We start from the raw sequence: 5,647 nt of genomic DNA, 5'->3' as shown, positions 1-5,647 counted from the left end.
AGAGGGACAGCCCCTAAAGGCGTGTCGAGGGAAAACTTTTCACTGCCTAGTCTATTCCTGTAGATGGCGCATAACCCAATAGTGAAGAAGCATTAAGAGCTGCGTCTGTCAAAGGACGTAAGAGAAAAAGCCCTTCCCATCGTCAATCTCCTCATTCAGCAATGAACATATGTCATCAATCATGATGACCCACCTCCCAATGGCGTTACCCTGATGCACTCCTGTTGATAAATTACAGCTCCCCAGCTAACAGAATGAACTTAGGGGGTCCTGGGTAATATCATTAACCATATACAGTCAAATACAACACCCTGGATCCCTGGCTGGCTGTGTACTGCAGCTGGGGACATGTAATTTAGTAACAGGTGTGCAGCACAGAAATATTAGTGTAATGGGAGACAAATTTACAAAGCTGGACCTGATTGAAACAATTGTTTCCTGTAATGTAATTTAAAAATAAAAAACTGTTTTCACCGTGTGCAATTTACTTTATTTTTTTTTTTTTTAAATAAAGGGTACTAATATAGCCCTGTATCAATGCCCCTGAGAGAGGGTAAATATCTGTGGGACCCCTTGTTTTAAGTAGGGGGTTCCAGATTCCCTTAAAGCCGGTTTAGTTAAAAAAAAAAAAAAAAAAAAAAAACAGCAAAAGTGACATTGCTTACTGTTAATCCAATGTGTCCTTTGCTCAATTCATAGAAGCTGTACTATAGCTTCTATGAATGAAAAATGCTATAAGCAGGGGGGTGAGCACAAAGGGCTGGCTTAGTCAGGTACTCCTGATGGGTGAAAAGTAATAATGATGGGAGTCTGGCGCTCCACAATGTCAAATGTTAAAGAGTCATCTGGACTGTAAATTAAAGGGCATAAAGGTGGGTCTGCTGTCCATGTAGACACAATACACTGTAGTTCAGGTTGCCATCCTCAGAGTGCACATGCTCTGCAAGGTATACAAGAAAAGAGGGGGGGGGGGGAAGCACCACTAAGTGCAGTATTAAAATGGATGCATTTATTACAAGTGGTTAAAAACACTTACAAGAGTGTAAATTGTCATAGGCACATCTGTTCCTAAGGACTGGATCTTTCCAAACGCCACTGTGGATGGAAGGCTGGCTGTCCTCTCTGGTGCTTCCGCCTTGGGCTAGCGTGGAACGCTGAGGCTGAAAAGACGTCACCATTACGGGGCGGGGAGTCCAGAACACTCGGTCCGTGGAGACAGAGGTTACGCACTCGGAGCCGATGGCTCCTTCTGAAGGCCTTTAGGCCGTGCTGCTAATTCAGAATGCAATGAGGAGGAGTAAGTGTGACCAGGTGCTGAATTACTGCTCTGAATTCAGGAACAGTGCAGCATTGTTGCCACACTAGCATAGGATGAAAAAGGAACTTTAAAGTACAGTACAACTAAATGAGTCTAAAGTTCCAAATCCAGTTACCATGAAACACACAAGCATCATAAAATAAATCAAAAACACGCCCTTTACCTTCCCTGACTGAGGCAAATCCTTCCTCTTTTGTGTTAAACATGCTCTCCTTACCAGACACTTAAACCCTAACCGCATGACGGGCGGCATCGACCAGCACAATAGATAACCAGCTGCTATTCGGCCCATGTGTACTGGAGAGGTCCGACCAAAAAAGATATGCAGACCGGCTCCTGATCAGCGCTCTTAGCTGGGAGCGGCGCTGACTGGAGCGGGGGTGGGGGAAGAATGGAGCCCCCGTGTCAGAACACAGAAGAACACCAGGGGAGATCGAAGTACTAACATTGGATTGGTAGTACAGCGGCTCTGACTTGCGGGGTAAATAAAAAAAACTAGCAGTGTGTATTGGGCTTTACAGTGGAAGAGTTTCAGCAACAGAGGTAGTAATGTCAATCAAGATAGTGGACAGGTGCTAATTGACAACCTGCAAGCTTGTGAATCAACTGTTACAATGCTGATCGCTATGCCCCCGCAAAATATTTTCTTCATCAGTAGAAGCACACACAGCCTACATGAGTAGCAACTCTGCTCTTAATTCAGAAGCAGTGCAGCATTGTTGCCACACTATCACAGGAAGCTGCATTAGGTGGATGTTAGTGGCAGGCTCAATGGGTATTTGTGAAACTTTGCAGGGGGGAAAAGAGAAAATCGATAGTGTAGACAATTAATTGCTGCAACAATTTTTTTTTTCTACAGAGGCCATAGTTCTTTTACAGAAAAAAAAAAAAAAAAGTATTGAGATTATGAACAGTCCATTGGCACCATAAGTTATACTTTTACTCAGCTTAAAAGAAAGAAATAATAAAAAGCGAAACATCATACATTTATTAACCAAAAAAAAAAAATGATACAATGTGACATTAATCTTCATTGTGCTGGACAAGCCTGCAACATAGGGATGTTGCAAACTTTTTTATTTACAGACATGGCACTTTTTTCGTTATACAATTCAGTTTTTCAATTTGATTAATTGCACATAAACTGTTAAAAGGAAAACAGATCATCACAGAAATACAAGAGCTGTTGTTGCTGCATTTACTTTAAAAATTGCTAGTTACCAGCAATCTTCGGCTTTAGTGCTTTCTGAAATCAGGCTTCCAGAAAAAAAAAAAAAAAACAGCAAGTGAACTCAGAACAACTGATCTGCATACTTGTTCTGGGTCAGTGACTGAAACTATTGAATCCAAAGAATTACCATGAACGGCAAGCCACTAGCATTTAGGCCTGTTCATCACACCTGAGCGATTTTCTGCTAGAAGCTCTAATACGCTTAAACCATACCATTGATTTCAATAACCCCTGTTCACATCTGAGCGTTTTTTCGCATGTAGCAAAACACCTGTCGCTTAAAGTACATGAGCTTTTTTAGGCAGATTGGCCCCACAGACTTCAATGAGAATGCCTGAAAAATGCTCAACATGAGCGTTTTACAAGTGTTTTGTTGCAAGTTTTCTGGCAAAACAGCAGCTCCCCACCCCTATTCTCAACCCCCCTCCCCCTAGTACTTTCTACTGGCTAAAATAAACACACCTGAAGCTTGAATACACATGTAACACACTTCTAAAACGCTCATAATACGATGGCAAAACTCTGCTCAGGTGTTATCTATAATGGCAGTTCCTGTACTTCTATCATGAAAGGTTTAATAAAAAAAAATAAAATAAACAAAAACAATAATTAGAATACTTAAAAGTACTGGGCATATCACGCTTTTCTTTTTTGTCATAAAAATAGAACACTATAGGCCACTCAGTTATTATTACACCCTGATATCACCCAATGTTTATTCAGATAAATCCTCCATTATATACTCCTCTATAAAAATAACTCTCAAAGCTGTGTTACAGAAGTCGATAGCTTTGAGAACATACCTTTTACTCCTTGTTATCTGTGCACTGTCAATCTATGGATATGATAAAATCAACACACTAACTACATAATGTCTTTTGAACTGTGTAGAAGACCTAAATTTGATACCCACTGCTATCCCAGGCAGGTTTCTAGCACACTGTCCTGTGCGACAGAAAAAAATCTGACTTGGGAGCAAACTTACAGATTGGCTGTATGCTCCCAAAGTTCTTTGTCCAAGCAGTGTCATATGCAAGGAACTGTGTTTAAAAACAAAGCACAAAAAGAATTGTGAAGTAAAAAAAAAAAAAAAGGGAAAAGCGCACATTTAGGCCATGAGGGTAACAGAGGTATTCAGCTCTCCTTTTTGGTCTCTTTACATTGTGCAATAACCACTATGTAGCATGAATAAAATAACACACAGATTCTGCTTTCAGGCACACTTGAAAGTGGTTTTCCAATTTAATCTATAGCTTGATGCAAAACCTTAAAGGAGAAGTATATCCAAAGCTATTTTCACTATACTGCTCCTGTAGGTCACAGAAGTGCAGTGCATTCTGTACTCCTGTGACCCGTTTTCAGCCAACAGCAGGTTAGAGTTCGCTGTCTGCTTACGTTACTTAGTAGGACCAGGCTCGGGGAAGATCCCAAACATATGGTCGGGATCCTCTCAGATGCCTGGACCAGCTCCTGGCTCAGCCTCTCAGTGATCTGCTCAGAGCCTGGGACACCCCCCCCTCCCTCCCCTCACAGCCCAGCACTCCAGTGAGCGCTGGTGGGGGTGGCGGGGGGGAGAGCAGAGTGTTGGCGACCGACAGTCATGGCGTGGGACCAGGCTTGGGGGAAGATCCCAAACATATGGTCGGGATCGTCTCAGATGCCTGGACCAGCGCCTGGCTCAGCCTCTCAGTGATCTGCTTAGAGCCTGGGACACCCCCTCCCCTCACAGCCCAGCACTCCAGTGAGCGCTGGTGGGGGGGGAGCAGAGTGTTGGCGACCGACAGTCATGGCGCTCCATTTAGAGCAAAGGGGGAAAGTGATCAGTTCTCACTGCAGAGCCAGCGGGGGGGCTGACGACAGGATGCAGTATCGGATCGATATTGCATCCACCTAGGTGAATGAAGGTTTGTCCATGCTTCATTTAAAGCCAAATTCAGGGCTTGTGATCCCTTTTGTCCCCCCCCCCCACACAAATGTTTTGTATCCCCTCTGCTCAAAAAAAAAAAAAAAAAATTCTTTCTAGGTGTCAATGGTCTGATCACACCACAGTATGTCACAGACCCTCTTCTTCCACTGATGGTGGACAGATCCTTAATGCTGCAAAAAACAGCACCATGATGTGGTGCCATGCGTAAGGGGGGGGGGGGGGGGGCACAATGTCCTGGACTCAAAGGAAGTGGCTTGAATGGTCATCATTCAACCCAGAAGAGGAGCAGCGCAGCATCAATAGATCGCCATGGACAGCACCAGAAGTTGGGTGCTTTTATTTATTTATTTTTTTCTTGTATTACTTTGCTGAGGACTGTTGATTTATTTTTTCCCCCCAAAAAATGGAGTTGTGCTTTAAGAACATTGATATGCAAAAGCAAGATTTGATTTTTTTTGATAACCATAAGAATAGCCAAAGACAAGCAGATGTCTCAGATTTAGAGAGGATGGGATGTCTACCTGCCCTTGAATTACTTCCACACTACCACAAAGAACTTTATTCCCAATTTGGGTGATGGATGCTCCATAGAAAAGAAAATGATTAACACACACACACACATTATATATATATATATATATATATATATATATATATATATATATATATACACATATATACACAAATATATATGTGTGTATATAATAAATGTGTAATATATATATTCCGTGAAACAGTTATTTCTGATGATCAGACATGCCTTGTTGCCCCAATTCTACGCAGCCAAATGAAAAATAAGTAGGGTTTACCTATATCTGGGAGCATTTGGTTTCAAATATTGCTTTCTGTAACATAATATTGTAGATCAGAGTTCTCAGCCTATTTTAACCTGACACCACTTTTTTCAACAAACTGTTTTCAACTGGTCTGACATACAGGTCCCTAGGAATAGAAAGGATTCGGATTCCTGACGGGGCCCAACAGAGTCATATTTGATCATCTGGGGTACCTAAAACCAATTGTGCAACCCCAAATAGCATTCAGGTCTAATGGTGGGACACATTTGGCAAAGTATAGTTGCAAGACATATACTTTAATGCCATACATATAGGCTGAAAGCTTTTTTTATTAAATTGGAAAACCTCTATGTTACCCTTCATAGCAAAAATGG

The sequence above is a fragment of the Pelophylax lessonae genome, assembly GCF_965119305.1.
Source record: "Pelophylax lessonae genome assembly, chromosome: 4".
Classification (NCBI taxonomy): domain Eukaryota; kingdom Metazoa; phylum Chordata; class Amphibia; order Anura; family Ranidae; genus Pelophylax; species Pelophylax lessonae.
The sequence above is the reverse complement of the archived record's forward strand: the minus strand, read 5'-3'. Positions refer to the sequence as shown.